This window comes from Trichosurus vulpecula, chromosome 1, assembly GCF_011100635.1.
Source record: "Trichosurus vulpecula isolate mTriVul1 chromosome 1, mTriVul1.pri, whole genome shotgun sequence".
In the NCBI taxonomy this organism is placed as follows: domain Eukaryota; kingdom Metazoa; phylum Chordata; class Mammalia; order Diprotodontia; family Phalangeridae; genus Trichosurus; species Trichosurus vulpecula.
In genome coordinates, this window is record NC_050573.1 from 142,342,127 (window position 1) to 142,356,084 (window position 13,958).

General features: G+C 39.0%; 1 pseudogene; it reads left to right on the forward strand.

Moving 5' to 3' along the window:
- The first annotated feature begins 4,091 nt into the window (after positions 1 to 4,091).
- On the forward strand, positions 4,092 to 4,600 carry LOC118834309 (annotated as a pseudogene).
- Positions 4,601 to 13,958: the final 9,358 nt, after the last annotated feature.

Genomic DNA, 13,958 nt, shown 5'->3' on the forward strand with positions numbered 1-13,958 from the left:
TCCCTTGACCTTCATAACAACCCCATGAGGTACAAGGTAAGTAGCAGAAGCATTTTTTCATGCTCTAAATGAGTAAAACCCTCTGAGTTACTAGCTATGTGACCCTGGGCAAGTCACTTAATCCTGTTTGCCTCAGTTTCCTCATTTGTAAAATGAGCTGGAGAAGGAAATGACAAACCACTCCAGTATCTTTACCAAGAAAACCCAAATGGGGTCATGAAAAGTCAGACAAGAGGGGTTAAGGAACTTGCCCAAGGTCAAACAGCTACTAAATGGCAGAGATGGAATTAGTCTGATTCCAAATCTAGTCCTCTTTCTACCAAATCTCAATTTAGGGTGCTGCTTCTTTCTTAAAAATAGCTCACATTGATAAAGCCCTCGAAAGTGTAATATTAACAGTAACAATAGTCGACATTTAAAGCACATTTTATTGATGCTTTTTATTTTCATATCACCTTAATTAACAAATAACTTCTCCCCTCGCCACCTAGTGAGACACTCCTTGTAACAAAGCATAAAAAAGAAAGAGAAGGGGAAAAAACATTTCAACAGAACCAACACCAGTCAACCAGTCTGATAGCATATGCAACACTCCACAACCATAGTCCCCTACTTTTACAATGAAAGGAAGAGTTTATTCTCAATTTTTGATTGAAGTCAAACTTGGTCGTAATTACAAAGCATTCAGTTTCTTTTTTTTTTCTTTTCAATTACGTTGCGCAGTCATTGTCCATATTGTTTTACTGGTTCTAATCATCTCACTCTGTATCAGTTCATATGTCTTCCTGTACTTCTCCGAATTCTTCATATCTGGCATTTCTTATAACCCTATAATATTCTATGGCATTAATATACCACAATATGGGCACCCACTTTGTTTCCAATTCTTTGGTGCAAATGTTTTTATCCTGTCTTTTACAGATTGAAACAGAAATGGTTACTTACTCGGGGTTACATAGAGACTAAATATTCAAGTTGAGATTCCAACTCAAGTCCTTTGATTCCAAAACGTTTCCAAAACTAAGTAGCCTTTAAGGGCAGTCAGAGATTTAAGTGCTTGTCATTAATTTAAAGATAGGATTTGGGCTAGACTTGTGATATGGTTGGTATAGGGAATTCCCAGATCAGGGAACTCCCTCTACCAACAATTTTCTCTACAATTTAAGTTTTAGATAGTTGTCTTACTGAGAGGTTAGATTTGCACAGGGTCACACAGCTAATATGTGCCAATTGTCAGATTTGAATCTAGATCTTCCTGGCTTGAAGGTAAGCTCTTCATCTACTGTATCAAGATGATTTAAAGTCACCAATTTTTAAAATTCTGTAAAAAAAAATTGATAATATGTACAGCAATACTTTGAGAGAGAGAAAAGAGTCCTTACCACAATCTCTGTTCAATCTCTGTTGGTTGTTCAGAGTTGATTTTGTGACACGGTGATTTAAAGAAAATTATGCTCTTCTTTAAAATGATTATATTTTCACTGATAGGAAAAGACAACCTGCCCTTCTAAATAATGATTAGCTTTGTTTTATAGCTTAATCAACATAGATGTGTTGAGAATCCACTAGAGCAAGGGTATGTCTTAAGGTTTATTGTTCAGTATTGTCTGACTTTTCATGACCCCATTTGGCTTTTCTTGGCAAACATACTGGAGTGGTTTGCCATTTCCTTCTCCAGCTCATTTTACAAATGAGGAACCCAAGGCAAACAGGATTAAGTGACTTGCCCAGGGTCACATAGCTAGTAAGTACCTGAGTCCAGATTTGAACTCAGGTTTTCCTGGCTCCAATTTTATCTACTGTGCTAGCTAGCTTCCCCAAGGTTTAAGTGGTTGAAATCAATAATAATGCCTTGATAGTCCTTCATCTATTGGAGTAATATGGTGGATTTCAGGGACTTCCTGTAGACGCAGTCTACCACCATTTGTTTTGACAAAACAAAGCCTTTTCTTATTGAAGAATCATAGAATTGCAGAATTTTTAGAGCTGGAAGGTTTTCAAGTCCTCCTTATTTTACAGGTGAGGAAGCTGAGGCCCAGATGGATAAAGTAACATGTGTAAGATCACTCAGTTAAACAGCACGGCTGTGACTTGAACCAAGATCAGGATGCTCATTTCCTGATTCTGGGCTTTTGGAACATTCTCCCTGGTCATCTCTGCCTTCTGGCTTCCCTGGCTTGCTTCAAATCTCAGCTAAAATCTCACCTCCACAAGAAGCTTTTCCCAATTCCTCTCGTCTTTTCATCTCAGTGCTTTCTCTCAATTGATTATCTCAAATTTATCCAGTATATAGCTTGTATTTGCCTAGTTATTTACATGCTGTCTACCCTATTAAAATGTGAACTCCTTGAGACAAGAGATTGTTTTTGCCTTTCTTTGTATTCCCAGCCCTTGGCACAGTGCCTGGCATGTAGTAGTTGCTTACTAAATGCTTGTTGATTTAACTTTTTGACTTAAGTTGAGAGATCTTAGGGTGAGTGTTTTCCTCAACCCCAAGATAAGAGATAAGATTCTCTAATCAATCTCACAGGACTTAGACTAAGTGTGGAAAAGTTCTTTCCTTTTAACTGTCGTGATATTACCAAGAATTATGTCCATATAGGCTTAGGAAACTTAGACACACCTGAGGGCTCATCTATAAATTATCAAACTCATTAGAACCACATTCATTCAAGAGGTTGGAATAAGCTAGGCATTCAGGCATGTCACTGAAGAACTGTGGCTGAGAGGGAAATAGGAAGGAGGGTTGTTGATTCTACAGACATTTCAGAACAGAAGACCTAGGCTGAGGGAAGTCCAGAGAAAAGGTAAATTCATTTCCCAACTTCCCCTCCCGGTGCCTGTCTATCCATAGACACTATAATATATAATCTTATTATTAATCTAACATTTCCAGTAAACTAAATTTTTCCAAGAGTTGAACTAGAAATAGATAAAAAATTAAGCTTAGGCAAAGAGCCCAACATCTGACTAAATGACAGAAATTTTCCTAACTGGGGGCTCAGAGTGATTATATCTAGAATCGTAACTTTCCATCTAAAATAAATTCCCTAAAGCTGAAGAGGAGGAAATCATGTGGACTTTAGGGGGTCATTATATTGCCACCAGGATTAGACCAAGCTAATCATAATAACAGTATTACACTAAGATCATAGATCTAGAGCTAGAGGGGGCTTCAGCGTCCAACTTGTCCAACTCCCTTCATTTTCTACATGAAGAAACTGAAGCCCAGGGAGACAGTGACTGGCCCAAAGTCACACAAATAGTAAGCATCAGAGACAGGATCTGAACCCAGGTTCTGAATCCAGATCCTCACTCTTTCCATTGGGTCATGCTCTTTTCCATTATATACATTTCTCTGAGGATGGGTTATAGTACTGAGAACATTCACTTCAATACTGGGCTGACATGCACTGATTGGCATGATGTGGTAGAAAGAACACTGGCTTTAGAGTCAAAGGAGTTGGGTTTGAATTCTGGCTCTGATATTTACTACCTTTGTGACCTTGGACAAAGTACTTTACCTCTTCGATCCTCAGTTTCTACATTTTTATAAAATGAGACAGTGGACTAGACGATTTCTAAGATTTCTACCCCAAATCATCTGGTCAAGTAGTTTTCTAGGAAGGAAAGTAAGATTTGAAATTAGAAGATCTGGGTCTGAAACCTTTCTCCAGACCAAATGACATAACATATGTAAAATGCTTTGCAAACCTTAAAGTGCTATGTAAATATGAGTTGTATATTATTATTATTATTATTAATTACTAGTATTATTATCTATGTGTCCCTCAGTAAATCACGTTACCACTCTGGCCTCAGTTTCCTTTTCTATAAATGAGGGGGTCAGACTAGGTCACTTCTAAGGTCCTCTGAAGTTCTAAATCCTATGATCCTTTGATCTAAGGTTATGAGCAGCCAGTTTCTCCTCAGAATACTGCTGATACACCCACGATCATCATTGGACAGGTTCAAAATCGGTACAGCTGAGTCCCGCCGCCGTCGCTGTCGCCGTCGCTGCTGCTGCCGCCGCTGCTGCTGCCGCCGCCGCCTCGCGCCCCTCCGCGCCTCGCTGCCGGCTCGCCACCGCCATGTCCGGCTATCTGCGCCCGCCCAACACGTCCCTGTTCGGGAGGAATGTGGCCGACGACACCAAGTCTGAAGACTTGCTCCGGGAATTTGGTCGTTATGGTCCCATAGTTGATGTGTATGTGCCACTTGATTTCTACACTCGTTGTCCAAGAGGATTTGTTTACGTGATGCTGAAGATGCCCTGCATAATTTGGACCGAAAATGGATTTGTGGACGTCAGATCAAAATCCAGTTTGCACAAGGGGATCGCAAAACGCCAAATCAAATGAAAGCCAAGGAAGGGAGAAACGTATACAGCTCTTCTTGCTATGATGACTACGACAGATACAGGCGATCCAGAAGCCGAAGTTACGAAAGGAGGAGGTCTAGGAGTCATTCTTTTCATTACAACTACAGAAGATCTTATAGTCCTAGAAAGAGTAGAAGACATGTGGCCTGAGACTTGATTTGGCTCTTGGTTTAATCCTCATGGAGGTTAATAATGCTCCAATCACTGCTGCCCAAAGAACCTCCCACCTGGCAGACCATAAGGAGGGCTTCTGAAAGTCTGAGAATAAAGAGTAAACTGAACAGCAAAAAAATAATAACAACAATAATAAAGCAAAATAAAATCGGTGCAGCTTCTGACCAATAGCTCCCTTCATCATAAATCATGGAATCATAGGCTCTTAAGGCTTCTATGAGGAGGGCTCCTTAGAGGTCACCTATGCCCTTAGTAAAGGTTTGTTGATTTGAATTGTACCTATGAGAAAACTGTTTCACCCCTAAAATGCAGTTCTATGGCCTCTTCCTGAAGGCTTTGAGACACCTCTAATTTTTAAGAAGTTTCCCCTATTTTGTTCTCTGGGACAAAGCAGAACAAGTCTAATCCTTCTTTCACACAGTGTTGCCCTTTAAACACTTGAAGACAACGGGTGTATCCTTCTGAATTCTTCTCTTCTCGAGGCTAAGTATGTACCCGTGGCTTTTTTTGCCAAACCTTGTATGGCACAGTCTCCATTCCTCACGCCATTCTGGTCGAATTCCTCTGGAATTCAACACTTCATTTGTCAATGTCCTTCTTGAAATGTCTATACCTGGATATAATATTCCAGATGTGGTCTAACCAGAGCAAAGTCCACTAGGGCTCTGTAAAGAGGCATAATATTGGGGGAAATGCTAGATTTGAAATCAGAGGTCCTAGATTTAATTCCCAGCACTGCATGACCTGGAAACTGCTAATTTAATCTCTGAGTCTCAGTTTCCTCATCTGTGAAATGAGAAGGCTGGACTAAATGGTCTCTGAGGTCCCTCCCAGCCCTAGATCTCCAATCCTATGATAATCACTGCCTAAGTCCTGGGCACTTCACATCTTTTAGTGCTGTTTCTGCACTATGACTCTTGGAACACTCTTTACAACCAAAGATCTCATTAGCTTAGGTGACTGGTACATCACGGTCTTACCCTGGTATTGTTGGGTCACTGTTTCCCTCTGTAGGCATCCCTGGATGGCAGAGTTTCCACATCACTGATGTGAAAACTGGTATGTAGAATACTATGGTGAAGTTGCCTCTGTTGTTGGAGAGAGTTTAGCGGAGAATGGGTGTTTGCTTTGAGATTCTAATGGAGAGGGAAGGAGAGGGGGGCAAGTGGCAAGATCAGTGATCAGAAGTAACCTCAGAGTTATCTTTGAAGGGGAAGAGTCTTGTGGGGACAGCTGAGCCTTTGCACAGGCTGTCTATCCACTCCTCACAAGCCTGGAATGTTCTCTCTCCTCACCTCGGTCTCATAGAATCTCTAGATTCCTTCAAAGTTCACGTCTAGTATGATCTCCTACAAGAAGCCAGTCCTGATTCCTCCCTCCCACTCACCCCTAGTTGTTAATGCCCTTCCTTCTAGAAATGATCTTGTACTTATTTGAAACTTGCTTTTTGGTTTTTAATTTATCTACTCTCCTCCTCTGAGAGCAAGGCCTGTTTTATTTTGTGTGTTTGCATCCCCAACACCCCATAGATGCTTAATAAATGAATGCTAAATGAAAAAATGGATGGATGAATTGTGACAGGACAAGGGAGGAGGGATTGCTTTGTGGAGGAAGAAGGAAAGATGAATGAATTGATGAGTGTTTTCTATAGTAGATACAGGATATCAATAGGCAAATTAGGGGCCTTTGGCTGAAATTGGCCTGTTTGCCTAAGCCTGTCTTTACCACTACAGAAAAGTCACTTAGGATCATTGAAACCCATTATTTTTGGCTCCAGCTTCCAGCAGGAGAGTCAATTCAGGCTTCTTGTTTTCCTAAAGACAAGTTCTCCACCTCTGAGCTATGTCTGTCTCACAAATGGATTCTAATGAGTTTCATTGTCAGGTTTACTGAACTTATCACAATGGCAGGTAACTTCATAGCTGCCTGATAATAGACCCCTTTGAGTTATGGCTTTGAACGGCACCAAATGATTTTTCCAGCTTGGCTGGGCAGATGAGGTAATTAACGAGCACACCGATCTACAATTTCCATTTAAAGTCTTTAATGGGCCTGACAAGTTAACAACTGAAAAAGAAGGCTCTCTCTTTTTTACAATAGTTAAGTTACTGGAATTAAATTGGACAGGGACCAACGGCTCTCCACATTCAGGCAGTCTTTTTTGGAAACTGCCTTGTTGACCAAAGAATCTTCAGGCTGAAAGGGGCTTGGAAGAGTGGCCTAGCTTGTCCTCTTTTCTGTAACAGATAATGTCACACTTTTCACTCTTTCTGTCTGTACTTTACAGACTCCTTTTCACAAGCAATTTATGTATGTAGAGCAGATTTAGGAAGAAGGAAGAAAATACTCTTGGCAGAAATGGGACCTATCCTGAAAGGGAAAGCATGGCCTCTCAGAAGGGGCTCAGTTACCATATGCTTCCATGTCATGTAATAATCACTCATGACATAAAAAAAGGGAATACTAATACCAGCTAATAATTATATAACACTTTGGGGTTTGCAAAGTTCTTTACACACCCTCTACAATTCCAATGAAATAATGATGAAACAAGCTATCCACCTTCAGATAGAAAACTAATGAACTCAGAGTGCAGTTTGAAACTTGTTTATCTTTCTTTTTCTTGCCTCTTTTTTGGGGGTGAGGATGACTGAGGTGGGAATTTGTTTTGTATGACTATATATATTTGTAATGAGTTGTGTTTTTCTTGCCATCTCAATGGGTAGGGAAGGGGTGGGATAAGAGAGAGAATTTGGGATTGAAAATAAAATTGAATTTTTAAAGTGGGCCTTACATATATAATCTCCTTTGATCCTCACAACATCACTGTGATGCAGGTACATCCCCATTTTGAGGAAAAGGAGGGTTGACTTGCCCAGAATCATACAACTAGTAAGTACCTGAAATAAGATTTGAATTCAGGTCTTCCTGATTCCACTTTCTGAGAAGTGTTGTATTTACTATAACCACTTAGTGGCTGCTGTGTGATGCATTGGATATAGGCCTGGAGATGAAGAGACTTGAGTTCAAAACCATCCTAAGACACGAAGTAGCTATGTGACCCTAAGTAAATCACTTAACCACTCTCAGCCTCAGTTCCCTCAGCTGTTAAATGGGATAGATCTGTTTTCTTTTTTGTCTTTGTATTACTAGCATCTAGCACAATACCTTGCATATAGTAGATGCTTAATAAATGTTTGTTGAGTTGACTTGAAAATGATTAACAGAGAATTGAAACCATGGTAAGTCAAGAAAGCACCTGGATGCTTTCCATCCATCCATCCATCCATCCATCCATCCATCCATCCATCCATCCATCATCAAGCATTTTATTAAATGTCAAATTAATTAATTTAAGCGGCCAATCATGTGGCCCAGATGTATTTTATTCCAAGATACTATTAAAGGAAACAAGGACTTGATGCCTATACCAACTCGGGTCCTTGACCATTTCGAGTATTGCTGTCAGTGTGCAAATTTAACCCAGATTATAGGATTGAGACCTGTAAGAGGGCTGAGACATAATCTAGGCCAGCACACTTATTTTACAGATGATAAACTGAGGCCCAAAGGGATTAAATAAATTTCTTAAAAGCACACAGCTAATAAGTGGCAGAACCAGAATTTTAACCGGGGACTAATGGACTTTACTGTTGAAGAAATTTTCAGTTTTACTTTAGGTATTCATTGAGAGTCATAGAGATACCCAAAATTCTTTGGGTGGGGGGAGGGAGCTAGGGGAACTGTGAGACCAGATTTAATATTAGACATTCAATTTTTCCCTTGTAAAGTACTGTACCTAAAATAGGAATATTCTCTGCATTCTGCGAAACGTATAACATTTAAAATGATACTAAGTGAACTAGTAAAGCTAAGACTCCTGCTGTGTTGAGTCTATTCCTGGTTATAGGGTAGATGGCAGAGAAATTGACTCATAGAAGGTAACAGATTTCAAAAACTGGCCCTTTTACTTGGAGGGAAATTTGTAGTGCCTCCCTGGCTGGCTGCAGTCATGGACTCATGCTAGGTGGTGTTGGTAGGAACATATGATTCATGGACAATTTTTAAAAAATTATTTTTAGAACAAGAGATGCCCTAAATGCCCTTTTTGAAGAGACATAAAATGAATCTGGAAGTTTCTGAGAACTGTATGGAGTAAGAAGTATTCTGATCCTCAAGCTAGCTCTTCTTTCTGCCACCAAGCTGTTGAATTCCTACTCCTCTTGTCAATTTGATTCTAAATAAATTCATTAAATATTCATTACATAAAAGGTACCATTCTGGGGTCTGAGGACACAAAAATAAAAAATAATAATAGCTGGCATTTACACAGTGCATAGATTTGCAAAGTGCCTTACAATTTTTTTTATCCTCACAACAACCCTGGGAGGTAGATGCTATTATTACTACCATTTTGCAGATGAGGAAACTGAGTCAGGCAGAAGTCAAGTGACTTACCCAAGGTCACAGAGCTAGTAAATGTCTGAGGGTGAATTGAACCCAGATTATCCTGATTCCAAATTCAGCACCCTAGCCACTGTGATGTCTAGCTTCCTAAAAATACTCCTTTCCCTCGAGGGAATAACCTAATAATAGATTACAGTGGAATGAACACTGGCTCCAGATTCAGAGGATGTTAGTTCAAACCCCAGCTCTGCTACGTATTACCTGTGTGATCGTGGAGAAGTAGCAACTTCTCTGAGTCTCAGTTACCTCAACTGTAAAATGTGCAGAGTGGACTAGATAGCTTCTGAGGTCTCTTTCAGGTCTAGATCTACGATGTCATGATATTCTACAGGGTGACACAACACATCCACAGAAAAATTAATACAAGGTAATTTAAGGAGGGAGAAGGAGAGAGAAACACGAACAAGTGGAGGAAAATCAGGAAAGGCTTCCCACAGGAAGTGTCACATGAACTGAGCCTGGAAGGATGTTAAGACCTCTAAGGGGAGTCAAAGAGGGAGTGCATTCCAGGTCAGAGGCAACAGACACTGAGAAAGTACAGAGATGGGAGATGACAAATGCTGAGTTTAGGGAACAGTGAATATTCCAGTTTGGAGTGGGTGAAGATGTGAAACCCGGCTGGAAAGGGAGGCTAGAGATTGTCTGGGATGGCATCACGACTTCCTGTTTTATCCTAGAAGCCAGAAGGCACTATTGAAGATTTTTAAGCAAGGGAATGGCCTGGTCAGATCTGTGCTTTAAGAAAATGCTTTTGGCCCCAGTTGTGTAGAGAGGTTGGATTAGAAAGTGAAAATTAAAAGTTGAGTGGCCAATTAATAGTCTTTTGCTTATAGACCAGAAGAGAAGGGGCAGGGGCTTGATTTAGTCTGGTGGCCTTGGAAGTGGAAAGAAAGGGAGAGATAGAATTTGGAAGCCTTGAAAACTAATGGGCATGGGGGCAGGGAGTGGGAAGGTGGAAATTAGGAAAGAGTCAAGGATAATTCTGAGATCGTGAACCTCTGTGTCTGGAAGATAGTAACCCACTCAAGAGAAATAGGAAAGTTTGAAGGATGAAAGGGTTTCTTAACCTTTTTTGTGTCATGCATTCTTTTGGAAGTCTCCAGAGGCCTGTGGACCCCTTCTCAGAATAACATTTTCATTTTTGTTTTGAAATTTTATTTTATTTTTTATTCCAAGTTCTCTCTCTCCTGCATGCCACCCATTGAGAAGGCAAGAAATATGTTGCCTATTATACACATGAAGCCATACAAAACATACTTCTACTTTAGCTATGTTCCAGGGGGGAGAGCAAGGAAAATAAAGGGGAAAAATGTGCTTTAGTCTGTATTCTGAGACCACCAATTCTCTATCTCAAGGTGGATATCATTTTATATTATGAGTCCTTTAGAGCTGTAATGAATCATTGTATTGAAGAGAGTTACTAAGTCTTTCACAGTTGATTTTCTTTAGAATATTGCTATTACTGCATAGATTGTTCATGTGATTCTTCTCACTTCCCTTTGTATCAGTTCATGTAAGTTTTCCTAGGTTTTTTTGAAACCAACCCGTTCATCATTTCTTGCAGCATAATAGTATTTCAATAGTAAGAAGGCAGATGAAATTCAGTTTTACATTGATAGTAACAATCTAAAGTGCTCTAGTGATTTCCTGAAGGACATTTATGGGCCCAAGATGTATGGTACATCTCAACTACTCAGTGCTAATGGAGCCACACTGATTAGTGATAGAGATGGGCTGAACACTTCCATAGTGTTCTCCACAGACTGTCGTCGATCAGTGCTAAAGCCATTGACTGTTTACCTCAGGTTGAAGTCAATCTCTCTCTAGCCAGATTTTCAACTGGAGGAGAGGTTTCAAATGCCATTAGGCTCCTCTTCTGCTGATTCTAGAAGCCAGTGCTGATTCTATTCTAGCTGAGATATACAAGGTGGGGGGGGGGGTCCATTGCTCATACAAAAGCTGACTGAAATTTTCTGGGTTATTTGGAAAGAGGAGCTTATCCCCCAGGAGTTCAAGGATGCCTTCGTTGTCCATATGTATAAAGGTAAAGGAAATAGATTGTCCTGTGATAATCACAGGGGGGTCTCTCAGTCATTTGCCAGAGTTCTCCTTAATAGACTGATTCTTCACCTGGAAGATGCCTGACTGCCAATGTGGCTTAAGAAGGGGTCAAGGAACCAACTACATTGTTTGAATGCCTAATGTGTGCTTGCATAAAAGACTGTTTTACAGAGAAGTCACAAAAGGAAGGTGTTCACATGGTGGTCAGAAGAAGCAATGCAAGGACATTCTCAAGGTCTCTCTGAGAAACTTTGGAATTGATTGACTGATATGGGAGACACTGGCAAAGGACCCCCCAGCATGGCATGCCCACATCAAAGAAGGCACTGTGCTGCAGTAGCCCAAAAGAAATGTGAGATGCACAAATTTAGAGATATCTCCACAACAAATGTTCATATGGACTATTTGTGCCCAACATGTGGTAGGGCATTCCAAGCTCATATTAGTCTGATCCGCCACAGGCAAACACACTATAATTTGACTCCAACATAGTGATGTCATTTTGGTCTGCTTTGAGAATAAAGGACAACGGCCAATTCCATTCTATCCATACGCCATGACTTATCAGTCATTTCCCTACTGATGGGCATCTACTCAGTTTTCAACTCATTTCCATTACAAAAAGAGCTGCTATAAATATTTTTGTACATAGGAGTCCTTTTCCTTTTCCTTTGATTTCTCTTGGGTATAGATCAAATAAGTCTGGGTCAAAACATATGTACTATTTTTTAGCCCTATGGGCATATTTCTAAATTTTTCTCCAGAATGGTTGGACTAGTTTGCAGCTCCACCAACAGTGCCTTAGTGTACTTATTATCCTGCATCCACCTCAATATTCATCATTTTCTTTTTGTCATCTTAGCCACTATGAGGGGTATAAGGTGGTACCTCAGAATTTATTTTCATTTATATTTCTCTAATTATTAGTGATTCAGAGCATTTTTATGTGACTATTGATAGCTTTGACTTCTTCCTCTGAAAACTGCGTGTTCATATAATTTGACCAAATATCAGAAATAGCTCTTATTTTTATAAATTTGACTCAGTTCAGTATATACTTAGAAATGGGACCTTTATTAGAGAAAGTTTATAATAACCCCCCCACCCCCCGTTTTCACTTTTCCTTCTAATTTTGGCTACATTGGTTTTGTTAGTGCAAGAACTTTTTGATTTTATGTGATCAAAATTTTCCATTTTGCCTCTCTGTCTTGTTTGCTCATAAACTTTCTCCCAATCCATAGATCTGACCAGTCATTTCTTCCATGCTCCTCTAATTTACTTATGTGTAAATAATGTACCCATTTTGAGCTTATCTTGGTATGTAGTATGAGATGTTGGTCTATGACTGCCAAACTGCTTTACAGTTTTCCCAGTAGTTTTTGTCAAATAGTGAGGTCTTGCCCAAATAGGCAGGATCCTTGTGTCTATCAAGCACTAGGCTGCTGTGCTCATTTACTTTATGTATACCTAATCTATTCCACTAATCAAACACTCTCTTACCTGGTGCTAAATTGTTTTAATGATTAGTATTTTGTAATTTAGTTTGAGATATGATATTGCAAGACTACATCCCTTCGTATTTTTTCATTGATTTCATTGACAGACTTGACGATTTGTTCCTCTAGATGATTTTTTTATTATTTTTTCTAGCTCTATAAACTAATTCTTTGGTAGATTTTTTGGTATAGCATTGAATAAGTAAATTAATTTGGGTAAGTATTGTCATTCTTATTATATTGACTTAGCCTATCCATGAGCAATTATCTTTTTCCAATTATTTATATCTCTATTTATGTGAAGAGTATTTTATAATTGTATTCATATATATGTTCCTATGTATATCTTGACAAGCCAAGTAGTTTATATTGTCTATAGTTATTTTAAATGAAATTTTTTCTATCTCCTCCTGCAGGGTTTTGTTGTTAATATGTAGAAATGCTGATGATTTCTGTGGGTTTATTTTATACCCTGTAACCTTGTTAAAGTTTCTAATTGTTCCTACTAGTTTTTTAGTTGACTCTCTAGAATTCTCTAAGTAAACTGCCATGTTATCTATAAAATGTGTGTTTTATTTCCTTATTAACAATGCTTATTCGTTCAGTTTCTTTTTCTTGTGTTATTACTATAGCTAGCATTTCCAGTAAAATATTGCATTGTAATGGTGATAATGGATTTCCTTACTTCACCCCTGATCTTACTGGAAAGGCTTCTAGTTCATCCCCATTGCAGATAGATGCTACTTATCATTTTATGAAAAGCTCCATTTATTCTTATGCCTTCTAGTGTTTTTTTTAAAGCAGGAATAGATGTTGTATTTCGACAAAAGCTTTTCTGCATCTATTGGCATAATCATATAATTTTTGTTGTTTTTGTTATTTATATGGTAAAGTATGCTTATACTTTTCCAAATATTGAATTAACCCTGAATTCCTGGTATAAATCCAGCCTAATCATATTGATGATCTTTATGATATCTTGCTGTAATCACCTTGTTAATATGTATGTGTGTGTACATATGTATACATACACACAGATATACACATATACGTATCTATCCCTATCTATCTATCTGTCTGTCTGTCTGTCTGTCTATCTATCTTGCCCCGGGTCACACAGCTAGTGAGTGTCAAATGTCTGAGGTCAGATTTGAACTCAAGTCCTTCTGACTACAGGGCCAGGCTTCTATCTACTGTGCCACCTAGCTGTCCCTGCTAATATTTTATTTAAAATTTTTGCTTCAATATTCATTAGAAAAATTAACTCATAGTTTGTTTTATCCTCTGTTTTGGTATCAAAATCATGTTTGTGTTTATTTTTCTAAGATGAGATTACATAACCATTCTATTTCCTCTTCCATTGATCTGAACAATTTATA